The following is a 14782-nucleotide window of genomic DNA, read 5'->3' on the forward strand; positions in this document are numbered from 1 at the left end:
CTGCCAATTACTTCCTGATCCGTTCATTTCCAACACTCGTCTCTCTCCTCAGAGGGTTTCAATTAAAAGTTTTGGAGGATGATATAAAAGCTCTTTGATGGTGTCCCTTTGTTCCTGGCAACACATCGTGAAAAATACATTCAAACCTTACAAAGTACTTATGCTGCATGTAATCAATTCCCTCAGCTTCTAGCAGTCAAGGTTAAAAAGACTGGTGGGGGGAGAGAAGATCTGTGGAGAGTGACAGTCTCAGTCTGTCTAGTCTTGTTCTCTGATCAAGCAGAACCGTGCTTTCTGATACATGTTAGCCTTGAGAGAATTTGAGTGGAGAAGAGAAGTCCACCATAACTGCCCTATCCAGCATCCACACCCTTCAGAGAGATGCATTCCATCATGCTCAGCATTAACCCTGGTATCGCCATAGGAGTTTACAGCCACGTCTCAGCGTTAGCTCAGTAGTACCAGTGATATGATAAAAGAAGGAAATTCCCCACAGCAGCGAGCATCACCCATGTTCCTAGGTGACAGACTGTGACAATCCAATGTGGGCACAGACCTCTACTGGTCTCAGGGAGATGATGAGGAACAATGGTGTACCAAACCACCTGCTGGAAACACACAGATTTGGCTGTTGCCAAACCAAATGGCCCACCTGCCACACCAGACTTAGGCTCTGCCTCGACTGTCTAAATACTTGCCATTCTGCACATACAGACATACAGCGGCAGCTAGCACAATGAATCTCTGTAACTGACAATGGAGATGCTACTCTGAGCTACAATATGACCTGCCTGACATTTGCCTGAGTTTAATTGAAAAGACCCTTGACATTGAGGTGACTGCTATAATTGCATGCTACTGTCTGGTTTACCAGCTCATGTCACCATGCCAGTCTTCCAACTGCAGGGACGTCAGGATTAAGCCAAGCCTCATAATTGGTCAAATTGGCGTCATGTCAATGTCACCACTCTGTCACCCCTTTAAAACTAAAAATTCTAGACTGGTCAAATATTTCCACAGCGCAGAAGGCATTTTGACTGGTCAATAAAAGCAAGAAATGCTTTGAAATTAATGCAAGAAATGACATTTTTAGTACCAAATAAGAAATGTAAAATATCCTAAACATTTCAGATGGTTGGCCTTGTAGTTGATTCAGCAGTACACAGTACATGTACTGTGCCACCAAGTAGGCGTTGAATCCCATTGTACAGCTTTCTTCTGCAAGCTGTGAGAGCCGTTTGGTGAAAGGATGCTTTGGTGACCACATTGACTCTTAGAACAAGCGGAAGTGCTATTTCTGCTGGCTCTTAAGGGCCTCGCTTATGTTGCCATCAAGTAAATTGAAACAAATAACCTCCCTGTGGGAAGAGTACATTGTAGATGCTTGAGGTACTGTGTACCTGAATTAGTGTATCAAGCAAACCACTGAAAATACCTCCCCAGTGAATACTGCAATAGCATTATAAAACCATTATAAAACCTGGACGTTCCAGTACCTGGGTTTCTAACTTGTGAAAGCTGGTGCGTGGTGAAAAAGTCTACATTAGACCAACACCTACAGATACTGTTTACTTTACTGTAATACACGGCCATGCTATGCTGTAAACTGAATATTGCATGCCAAAGTATTCACTTCTCCATTATTGCCATAAAAGGTGATAAAAAAGCTCATCAACATCAGTTTCCACAATGTTGCTTGGAACAACATATGGTTCCATTTTCCCTCAGCCAAAACCTGAATAAAGCTTCAATTTCACTAACCTGCCTAGAGACATGTCATGCAGTGAGACTGTTTCTTTATATTCACTCGGAAATAAATGACATCTAAACTAAGTCTTTATGACAGGAGACATTATGCTAATTGATGTGAAACTGCTGTAAATAGCCGTGGTAAGAGGAGTAGTGCCAGCCAGTGCAATGACAGCATGATTTAGACTACAGTTTGTTTTTAATATAGCAAACAGGAACCACAAAGCATGATCTTAAACTGTGAGCCTCTAAATTACAACCTGCTTGTTTTAAAGCCTTGTGGGGGCTTTTGTCAACATGCCCATGCCTGAAGCAGGCTTGTTTCGGATATATACAGTCCACATTTGAAGTTCCCAAACAGCAAAAACATTCAATGTGATCCAGGGATATGGTGCAAGATAAAGGTAAACTAACAGTGAAATGCTTACTTACTGTGTACAACGCAGAGAGAAAAATGATAGAAAAATAATGAAATACACAAATTCAATAAATGCCCAATCCAACACCACAAAACAAAACATTGGACATGCCTGTTGTGGAACATCATATCTTGGCATCGACCGTGCCGTGCCGCTGTGCCCAAGATCAACTGATTGTTACATGGCCAGGATGGATGGTCTAAGGAATTCTCAGTGATGTTGTTAGGAAAGATCACTATCTCTCTCTATTCACACTGATCACACTTATATAGTCAATGTATCATGTGAAAAGTTGGCATCAGTTGGACATATGATAAGATCTACATGAAAAAAGCAACAACAGATGTCAATAGAACAAATCAAAGCCTGAATGTGATTATGTGTGTATTTGGATGTCATTAAGAGGCTGTTTCCTGGTTAACCTGCTGATTGCTGTGGAGAACAGAGAAGAGGAGGCAGCACATTCCTGCAGTAAAAGATCATACAGCTTGAATTTCATTGACATGCAGTGTTATTGAAGACTCCCTTCCCACTCACTCCTCACACACTGTGGCCGGGCAGTCATTTACCACACATATAACTGACTAATTCAATGTCTGACTGCACCAAATGAGCAAATAATTACTAACCCACAAACTGTACGACACTGACAGATCTAATTGCGAGGTAGCTAATGACTCAGCTCGTAGATGTTTTATGTTCTCTCTCTCCCTGCTTTCTTTACATTGCAGTGAAAATTGATGTTTGTGGGGTGGAAAGAAAAGTATGAGAGATGGTGTGGTTTGAGTGAAAGGTGTTAAAACAACGACATGGTTGTTCCATGGCATTTCAGAAAGCCATGACACCCACCATCTAAGATTGTTCTGAAATCGTTTTTGTAGTGAGAAACAGAAGACGAGCATTCCTGCAACATTATTTTGTTGAAAATAGGCAGTAGTTCTGAAAGTAGCTCTCACAAGCTAGAAGTGGTCTCAAAAAATTGCGTACTACATCACATACAGTGGGGCAAAAAAGTATTTAGTCAGCCACCAATTGTGCAAGTCCTCCCACTTAAAAAATGAGAGAGGCCTGTAATTTTCATCATAGGTACACTTCAACTATAACAGACAAAATGAGAAAAAAAATCCAGAAAATCACATTGTAGGATTTTTATTAATTTATTTGCAAATTATGGTGGAAAATACAGCATGTGCAGATATCTGCACCATGTCATTGCCCTTTCTCTCACTCTGCTGTGTGCATATCTTGATAGCTGCCACTAAAATGGCGATGGACTGAAGCCCATTGGCTAGAACTCTAATTGCCAGGGGGCTGGCCTAATGGGGGAAAATTTAGCAAAAATGACTCAGAGCAGCTTACAGAAAAACTGTCGCTTTCAAACTAGGGATTTCATAGCTAATTGAGGTAAGACAGTAGTTCTGCTCAAAGATTAAGCATATGATTAAGCATACTACACATTGACACATCCAGCACAAAGCGGGAGATTTAAAAAAGTAATTGAAGTTGTTAGGTTTATGTCGAATCCTATTTCCTGATATTACCAGGTTCTGAGATGTCACCGAAGAGGATGGCTGACGTTTTACAGGCTCCTAACAGGTTCTGAGATGTCACCGAAGAGGATGGCTGACGTTTTACAGGCTCCTAACCAACTGTGCTATTTTGTTAGTTTTTTTGCGTTGTTTGTAACTTATTTTTTTACTTATTTTGTACATAATGTTGCTGCTACTGTCTCTTATGACCGAAAATAACTTCTAGACATCAGAACAACGATTACTCACCTCGGACTGGAAGAAGCTTTTTCCTTTAATGAGTCCAACAAGAATAATATACTGCTTTCCCGGGAACAGGCTGCCTTCTGTGAATCCATAGGTGAGAAGGGTAAACTCCCACAGCCATCCGTTCTATTGGCTAACGTGCAATCATTGGAAAATAAAATTGATGACCTACATTTAAGAATATCCTACCAACGGGACATTCAAAAACTGTAATATCTTATGTTTCACTGAGTTGTGGCTGAACGACGACAAGGATAACTACCAAGAGAGTTCTCATCTATATTATTCGTAGCCGTCTATTTATCACCACAGACCGATGCTGGCACTAAGACCGCACTCAACCAACTCTATAAGGCCATACGCAAAGAAGAAAATGCTCATCCAGAAGTGGCGCTCCTAGTGGCCGGGGACTTTAATGCAGGCAAACTTAAATCAGTTTTACCACATTTTTACCAGCATGTCACATGTGCAACCAGAGGAAGAAAAACTCTAGACCACCTTCACTCCACACACAGAGATGCATACAAAGCTCTCCCCCACCCTCCATCTGGCAAAATTGACCATAATTCTATCCTTCTGATTCCTGCTTAAAAGCAAAAACTAAAGCAGGAAGTACCAGTGATTCGCTCAATACAGAAGTGATCAGATGACGCGGATGCTACGCTACAGGACTGTTTTGCTAGCACAGACTGGAAAATGTTCCCGGATTCATCCAATGGCATTGAGGAGTATACCGCCTCAGTCATTGGCTACATTAATGAGTGCATCGATGACATTGAACCCACAGTGACCATACGTACATATCCCAACCAGAAGCCATGGGTTACAAGCAACATTCGCATTGAGCTAAAGGTTAGAGCTGCCACTTTCAAGGAGCGGGAGACTAATCCGGAGGCTTACAAGAAATCAAGAAATCATTCTATGCCCTCAGAAGAACCATCAAACAAGCAAAGCATCAATACAAGATTAAGATTGAATCCTACTACAGCGGCCAAGACGCTCGTCGGATGTGGTAGGGCTTGAAAACTATTTCAGACTACAAAGGGAAACCCAGCCGTGAGCTGCCCAGTGACACAAGCCTACCAGATGAGCTAAATGCCTTTTATGCTGACTTCGAGGCAAGCAACACTGAAGCATGCACAAGAGCACCTGCTGTTCTGGATGACTGTGTGATAACGCTCTTGGTAGCCAATGTGCGCATTCACAAACCTGCGGGGCCAGACGGATCCCAGGACGTGTACTCAAAGTGTGCACAGACCAACTGGCAAGTGTCTTCACTGACATTTTCAACCTCTTCCTGACCGAGTCTGTAATACCTACATGTTTCAAGCAGACCACCATAGTCCCTGTGCCCAAGGAAGTGAAGGTAACCTGCATAAATGATTACCTCCCCATAGCACTCACATTGGTAGCCATTAAATGCTTTGAAAGGCTGGTCATGGCTCACATCAACAGCATCCACGCGGATACCCTAGACCCAATCCAACTCGCATACCGCCCGAACAGATCCACTGAGGACGCAATCTCAATCGTACTCCACACGGCCCTTTCCCACCTGGACGAAGGGAACACCTACTGTATGTGAGAATGCTGTTCATTGACTACAGCTCAGCGTTCAACACCAAAGTGCTCACGAAGCTCATCGCTAGGCTAAGGACCCTGGGACTAAACACCTCCCTCTGCAACTGGATCCTGGACTTCCTGACGGGCCGCCCCACAACAGTGGTAGGCCCGATCACCGACAACAATGAGACAGCCTATAGGGAGGACTTCAGAGAACTGGCAGTGTGGTGCCAGGACAGCAAACTCTCCCTTAATTTGAGCAAGACAAAGGAGCTGATCGTGGATAACAGGAAAAGGCCGGGCCGAACAGGTCCCCATTAACATCGATGGGGCTGTAGTGGAGCGGGTCGAAAGTTTCAAGTTCCTTGGTGTCCACATCACCAACAAACTATCATGGTCCAAACACACCAAGACAGTCGTGAAGAGGGCACGACAAAACCTACCGGAGCACCAATTCTAGGACCAAAAGGCTCCTTAACAGCTTCTACCCCCAAGCCATAAGACTGCTGAACAATTCATCAAATGGACTATTTACATTGACCCCGCCCCCCTCCTTTTGTTTTGTACACTGCTGCTACTCGCTGTTTATTATCTATGCATAGTCACTTCACCCCTACCTTCATGTACAAATTACCTGGACTAACCTGTACCCCTGCACATTGAATCGGTACCGGTACCCCCTGTATATAGCCTCGTTATTGTTACTTTTTATAATTTTTTACTTCAGTTTATTTGGTAAATATTTTCTTAACTTATCTTGAACTGCACTGTTGGTTAAGGGCTTGTACTGTAAGGTCTACACTTTTCGGCGCATGTGACAAAGTTTGATTTGATTTAGATAGTGTTGTTCCTGCTACCTCAGTCAATTGAAATAAATTCATTAGACTAATCTATGGATTTTACATGACAGGGCAGGGGCACAGCTGTGGGTGAGCCTGGGAGAACATATGCCCACCTACTTGGGAGTCAGGTCCACCCAATCAGAATGAGTTTTTCCCCACAAATTACAGAAATAAATACTCCTCAGCCCCTTTAATTTCAGCTCATTAAAAATGGGATCAATACTTTACATGTTGTGTTATATTTTTGTTCAGTATATGTAGGGTGCCATTTGGGACAGATCCTCTGCCTCTCTGAGGGGCTATGGTGGATGACAATCAGTGTTGGGGAGTAGTAAACAACACGTAAACATCCTCACACTGTCAACTGCGTTTATTTTCAGCAAACTTAACGTGTAAATATAAACATAAACTGAACATGTTCCACAGACATGTGACTAAAAGAAATGGAATAATGTGTCCCTGAAAAAAGGGGGGTGTCAAAATCAAAAGTAACAGTCAATGCAGCTGGTGGCCACACCAGATACATTAAGTACTGCAGTGCATCTTCTCTTCATGGACTGCACCAAATTTGCCAGTTCTTGCTGTGAGATGTTACCCCACTCTTCCACCAAGGCACCTGCAAGTTCCCGGACATTTCTGAAGGGAATGGCCCTAGCCCTCACCCTCCGATCCAACAGGTCCCAGACATGCTCAATGGGATTGAGATCTGGGCTCTTCGCTGGCCATGGCAGAACACTGACATGCTTGTCTTGCAGGAAATCACGCACAAAATGAGCAGTATGGCTGGTGGCATTGTCATGCTGGAGGGTCATGTCAGGACCAGCCTGCAGGAAGGGTACCACATGAGGGAGGAGGATGTCTTCCCTGTAACGCACAGCGTTGGGATTGCCTGCAATGACAACAAGCTCAGTCCGATGATGCTGTGACACACGCCCCAGACCATGACGGACCCTTCACCTCCAAATTGATCCCGCTTCAGAGTACAGGCCTCGGTGTAACGCTCATTCCTTCGACGATAAATGCGAATCTGACCATCACCCCTGGTGAGACAAAACCGCGACTCGTCAGTAAAGAGCACTTTTTGCCAATCCTGTCTGGTCCAGCGACGGTGGGTTTGTGCCCACCGTCGCTGGACAAGCCCTCATTCCAGCCTCTGTCAGCAGTCAGCTGTCCGTCCTGTCTCCCTGTAGTGCTGTCTTAGGCGTCTCACAGTAGGGACATTGCAATTTATTGCCCTGGCCACATCTGCAGTCCTCATGCCTCTTTGCAGCATGCCTAAGGCACATTAACGCAGATGAGCAGGGACTCTGGGCATCTTTCTTTTGGTATTTTTCTGAGTCAGTAGAAAGGCCTCTTTAGTGTCCTAAGTTTTCATAACTGTGACCTTAATTGCTGTTAGTGTCTTAGCGACCGTTCCACAGGTTTATGTTCATTAATTGTTTATGGTTCATTGAACAAGCATGGGAAACAGTGTTTAAACCCTTTACAATGAAGATCTGTGAAGTTATTTGGATTTTTACGAATTATCTTTGAAAGACAGGGTCCTGAAAAAGGGATGTTTCTTTTTTTGCTGAGTTTAGTTCAACTAGTCATTTAATTACATTTTGCCGTAGCTTGGTGGTAGTTTAACTAAAATTCAAATCTTGATATTGTTTTCTGTAGTTCATTACTCTTTGCCATGTAGTGGTGTAGTTACAGTGGGTAAGAAAGTCTCCACTCCCTTTCAAATTGTTCACTTTCTGTTGCCTTACAGCCTGAAATGAAAACACATCAAATCGGACTTTTCCCGGCTTTATTTACAGACAGTAACCCACAATATCAGAGTGATTTTTTTTCTCTCTAAAACTCTAAAAATGAATTACAATTAAAACAGTAAAATACCCTATTTGGATAAGTGAACACCCCTCTGAGTCAATACTTGGTGAAACCACCTTTTGCTTGAATTACAGCCGTGAGCCTCTTTAAATTTGATTCTACTAACTTTGTACACCTAGACTGTGCAATATTTGCCCCATTCTTCCTTGCAGAATTGTTCAAGCTCAAGCAAACTCCATGGTGACCGCTCATTCCCCAGATTCTCGATGGGATTTAGGTTGGGGCTCTGACTTGGCCACTCAAGGACATTCACCTTCTTGTCCTTCAGCCACTCTATGGTTGCTTTGGCTGTGTGCTTTGAGTCATTGTCAAGTTGAAACGTGAACCATCTTCCCATATTCAACTTCTTGCCAGAGGGCTGCAGGTTCTCAAGAATCTGTCAGTATTTTGCACTGTCCATTTCCCCTTCTATCCTGACAAGCGCTCCAGTCCCTGCTGAGGAGAAACACCCCCACAACAGGATGCTTCCACTGCCGTGCTTTACTGTAGGCATGAAGTTCTTTGGGTGGAAAGATAACTGGGTTTTTGCTAGACATATGAAGTAAAATGTTGGTCTCATCTGACCACAGCACCTTTTGCCACTTGGCCTCGGAATCTACAATGTGTTTTTTGGCGAAGCTCCAATGAGACTTGATGTGGCTTTTTCTGAAGGAGGGTTTTTTTTCTTGCCACCCTCCCATAGAGGCCAGATTTGTGGAGCGCTTGTGATATTGTGGTCATAAGCACACATTGACCAGTCTTTGCCATAAAAGCCTGGAGCTCCTTCAAAGTGGCCATTGGCTTCTTGTAAGCCTCTCTGATCAGTCTCCTCCTTGCCAGGTCATCCAGTTTGGAGGGACAGTCTGATCTATGCAGGGTCTGGGTGGTGCAATATGCCTTCCACTTGGTAATAATGGTCTTGACTGTGCTCCGAGGGACAAAGCCTTTGAAATCTTTTTATATCCATCCTCTGACTTGTGCCTTTCCACAACTTTATCTCGTACATCTTTTGAAAGTACCTTTCTGCCCATAGTGGATTCTTTGCTTTGAATTGCACTACTCAGCAGTGGAGTCTTCTGTGAACAACTGCTTTTATTCTGAACTAATCGAAGTCACGACAATTGATCGCAGGCGGGAGCCATAATTTTGTGGGATACTATGTGTAAATAAAGCTGGAAAAAGTCTAGTTTTGTGTTTTTATTTCAGGCTGTAGAAGCAACATTTTGAAAGGGGACTTTCTATACCCACTGTAACTGCACACTACTTTCTTGGGGTAAAAATATTAAATATGGGTGAAGTATGCAATACCTTTCTTACTTATTTTCCTACTATACATAACACATGCCTAATTCTCACTTGAAACATAGTTTTTGTGTTTAATAGGTCAAATGACACATTCTGTTAACATCTGACTCCACAGTGTAATTTGTTGTCAATGACATTTCAGCTTTAGATATGCATTTTTGTTTTACAAAGCAGTTTGGATGTAGTGCACTACCTTTTTAAAGTAACTTTAAGTAAACTATTATTTTCTTAAGCTATACCCTTAACTTCTTCCAGTGTGAAGTAATTGGTAATTATATTATCAAAGTAGCTTCTCCAACACTGACGAGGAGTCCTGCCTGGGATCCCCTGTCTATTGCATGGCAAGACTGCCCTCTGGTGAATCCCTGAAACAGTAGGCAAGTCAGAATTTTCTGAAGGTGATGCATCTGACAGCTACCAACATAAAGTAGTAGTCGTAGAAAGCCGCTTGCCCGGAGTTCCCACTTTCGTTTTTTAGGGGAAACCGAAGTTAGGTATAAAATACTGTATCCCTGAAACCCGTATGTTAGCATTTTCTGACAACTTCACATAAACTACAGTTACTGACTAGTAGACTTAGAATTATGATTTTGGAATAATACATTTAGATTAGTGAAAAAAATCCATTCACATGAAGTTGCAGTGGATCTTTTAACAATAGACAATTCTAAGTATTATTTTTTATCAGTTCAAGTTTTATTATTCAAATGTGCCACGCAAAGCTTAATCAAGAAGCAGCAGCACTCATTCATTGCTTAAGATGAAGCTGTTAAACCCTACAGGATATGGAGAAGCACAGAGTGTCTGCCATTCATTCACAGTCAAGGCAATCACTTTAAATCTAGTAAGTGTCTATAGAAGGGATCTCGAGTCTCTCTTTAAACACTCACCACTAAGACTGTAGAAGCCCTTTAGCAGCAGCACAAGAACCATTACAGAAGCCCTGGACAACTGTGGTTGCATCTTGACACAGCGCTCCATAAATAAGGGATGTGCAGAGCCCGTCTTCTCATAAGCATGTACAGTGTGTTACTGTCGAGTAGCGACTTGCTTTAGTTTGACTGTTTAGTAAGCGCTAGCAGACATGCTCCCTTTCAGAGAGCTCAAAGTTCAGTGACCTGATCCCTGGCTGTTTGGCAGATAATTCAGGTTAAACAGGTATGTCACTAACTGAGCTCGTTCACTTCACCCCCATTATGCAGATCTGATCCAGCAACACCGGTGAGGAAGGGGAGGGGGGTTCTTATAAGATCATAGCTTCGGATGTGACAGGCATCCCCCGCTCTGTAAACCACTTAACTGTTGAGACCTGGGAGCAGGTGGGAGTCCACAGAAGGAAACGACAGACAGCCAGAGAGAGGGAGAAGAGACTCCAGGTTAGAGTTGTCGTAATTAATGCTAATATACACCCAGCATCCATCCACCGGCACTCTGACAGCAGCTACATCAAAGACAGCCCTAACGAAGACAGTTCAAAGACACACCAAAGGTTGCACCCTCTCTCTCCAGGAAACAATCAGCAGTAGACAAGCAGTTTAACGTTAAAAAAACACTCTTGAAATGAACAAATATCGCAGACTAGGTTTTCTAACAGCTCTGTAAAGAACCTGTCAATCATGAGGTGTAATAATAAACTCAGGAAAAAAAAGAAATGTCCCTTTTTCAGGACCCTTTCTTTCAAAGATAAGTCATAAAAATCCAAATAACTTCACAGATCTTCATTGTAAAGGGTTAAAACAGTTTCCCATGCTTGTTCAATGAACCATAAACAATTAATGAACATAAACCTGTGGAACGGTCATTAAGAAACTAACAGCTAACAGACGGTAGGCAATTAAGGTCAGAGTTATGACAACTTAGGAAACTAAAGAGGCCTTTATACTGACTCAGAAAAACACCAAAAGATGCCCAGAGTCCCTGCTCATCTGCGTTAATGTGCCTTAGGCATGCTGCAAGGAGGCATGAGGACTGCAGATGTGGCCAGGTCAATAAATTGCAATGTCCGTACTGTGAGACGCCTAAGACAACGCTACAGGGAGACAGGACGGACAGCTGATCGTCCTCACAGTGGCAAACCACGTGTAACAACACCTGCACAGGATCGGTACATCCGAACATCACACCTGCCGGACAGGTACAGGATGGCAACAACAACTGCCCGAGTTACACTAGGAACGCACAATCCCATCAGTGATCAGACTGTCCGTAATAGGCTGAGAGAGGCTGGACTGAGGACTTGTAGGTCTGTTGTAAGGCAGGTCTGCTGGAACAGACAGGACTGGCAAAAAATGCTCTTCATTGACAATTCACGGTCTTGTCTCACCAGGGGTGATAGACGGATTCGCGTTTATCGTCGAAGGAATGAGCGTTACACCGAGGCCTGTACTCTGGAGCGGGATTGATTTGGAGGTGGAGGGTCCGTCATGGTCTGGGACAATGTGTCACAGCATCATCGGACTGAGCTTGTTGTCCTTGCAGGCAACCGCAATGCTGTGCGTCACAGGGAAGACTTCCTCCTCCCTCATGTGGTACCCTTCCTGCAGGCTCATCCTGACATGACCCTCCAGCATGACAATGCCACCAGCCATACTGCTCCTTCTGTGCGTGATTTGCTGCAAGACAGGAATGGCAGTGTTCTGCCATGGCCAGCGAAGAGTCCGGATCTCAATCCCATTGAGCACATCTGGGACCTGTTGGATCAGAGGGTGAGGGCTAGGACCATTCCCCCCAGAAATGGCCGGGAACTTGCAGGTGCCTTGGTGGAAGAGTGGGGTAACATCTCACAGCAAGAACTGGCAAATCTGGTGCAGTCCATGAGGAGGAGATGCACTGCAGTACTTAATGTATCTGGTGTGGCCACACAAGATACTGACTGTTACTTTTGATTCTGACCCCCCCCCCCTTTGTTCAGGGACACATTATTCAATTTCTGTTAGTCATATGTCTGTGGAACCTGTTCAGTTTATGTCTCAGTTGTTGAACACTTTTAATCGCTGATTATAATGGAGACGGATGCCTTTACTGATCTAGCAGGCAGCAAATGCTGTATTCCCAGCTCTGTGCTGTGAGCTGTAGTATGGCCTCAGAGGGAAGATTAACCTGGGGCCTGTTATGCCAAATAATGTCCTGGCCAAAAGTGTCCCCCTCTGCATCACAATTGGATTCGATAAACTATTAGCGTCTGTTGCTATATCAACGGTGTGATGGCCTAATGTTTAGAATTTTGGATATCATTACAGCCTAAACAACATTCTTTTCATCATCGCTATGCAAACAAGGCTGATTTCCGCAACAATTTTGCTGTTTTAACAAGCTTTGTTTAGCTAACAAAATGAAAATATTACTTCAAACTACTTCTGGGTACCTTGTTAACATTACAACTAGAAATCCATGTCTTAAACACTGCAATCTGCTTGACACATTAAAGTTACTTACCTTACAGATCACGAAGTCAACTAATTTCCACTCCATTCATATGCAAATCCTTTTGATTCATACACAGGCTTGTCTGGCTGTCATGTTTTCATTTTAACATGCCCTTCCCTACACTGCAATAATAGAATTTCAGTGGTCCTCTTATGATAAAAGCAATTATCATAGCTCATTAGTACACCCTTGTGGTTGAATATATATTTATCTATTGTAGGTCCTAGGACACAATGAATCATGTGGAACAAATAAATGCCGTCAAAGGATACAACTGACAATAATGAACACCTTGTTAAACAACTGTGAAAACTAACCTGGCGATATTTAAGATTAGAATACATAAACGTTGATATTTTTTGGTACAGATGTGTCATTATTTTCAAATGTTTTTGTACACTCACATGGCAAAGTCCAGGCACTGCGGCTCTTTATCTGAGTGTTTGCAGTGCTAGTGTATTCAGTTAACCTGTGTATCTCACAAATTATGTGCCAGTATGATAGAACAAGAACATTTTCTTAGCAGATAATAACAACATGACAATAACAGTAGCTGTAGATGATGTAATGAAATGTTGGAGGGTGGTTGGTAATGGACATCAGGTTGGATCTACATCTGGGTGTTTGGCAGAACCCCTAGGTCCTGGAGAACAGGAGCAGACTTAAAAGGGAACAGGGTAGAAGAAGTAAACAAGCAAACACACAGGTTACACTTTACAATGAGAAAATGTGATGGAATATTCATTGTTGTATGCAAGGACCTACAATAAATACATACACAGTGGGGAGAACAAGTATTTGATACACTGCTGATTTTGCAGGTTTTCCTACTTACAAAGCATGTAGAGGTCTGGCATTTTTATTATAGGTACACTTCAACTGTGAGAGACGGAATCTAAAACAAAAATCCAGAAAATCACATTGTATGATTTTAAAGTAATTCATTTGCATTTTATTGCATGACATAAGTATTTGATCACCTACCAACCAGTAAGAATTCCAGCTCTCATAGACCTGTTAGTTTTTCTTTAAGAATCCCTCCTGTTCTCCATTCATTACCTGTATTAACTGCACCTGTTTGAACTCGTTACCTGTATAAAAGACACCTGTCCAAACACTCAATCAAACAGACTCCAACCTCTCCACAATGGCCAAGACCAGAGATCTGTGTAAGGACATCAGGGGATGGATGTGTGATTTTCCTGGATTTCTTTTTTAGATTCTTTTTTAGTAAATTGAAGAGGACTACCATTTCTTGCATTCTCAAATGTCAACCAAATAATTTTTATCTAGTCAATAACCTCTGCATCCTTCTCAGTCCGTGCGTGAAGGTGGTCCTCGAAGGCGTTCTGATCTGGTTCGACAATTTCCACCACATGGGGTTTCAGTGATCTGAAAGTATGTTATACAAAAATACCAATAGACAAACAACAACACTAAGTCAATCACACATTTGAAAGACTACAGTAAATGCAATAATTGTATATACCTCAGTCAACAGCTGCGGCTCCCATCCGTACTCGGTAGAGGCCTGGATGCTGTTGTTGTGTGCAAAGAGAATTACCTTCTTGGTACCAATCAATGGACTTGCTCATGGCAGTCTTGAGGGTCTGGTTGGTCCAATCACCAAACCTGGAGAAGGGTGTAGGAAAGTGATATCTATTGACAATGTAAGACATTGAAATATGTCTGATTTTGTACAATAAACAAAATCAAATTGTAAAAAATGAATAAAAAAAAACATTGCTGACAGAATATAACTTCTAACATCCGTACCTTGTTCCAGTGTTCATGAACTCAGTCACACAAGATAACCGTGGGCGTTGAAGATGTCCATCATCGCCTGGAG

The sequence above is a fragment of the Oncorhynchus tshawytscha genome, linkage group LG09 (genome assembly GCF_018296145.1).
Source record: "Oncorhynchus tshawytscha isolate Ot180627B linkage group LG09, Otsh_v2.0, whole genome shotgun sequence".
Lineage (NCBI taxonomy): Eukaryota > Metazoa > Chordata > Actinopteri > Salmoniformes > Salmonidae > Oncorhynchus > Oncorhynchus tshawytscha.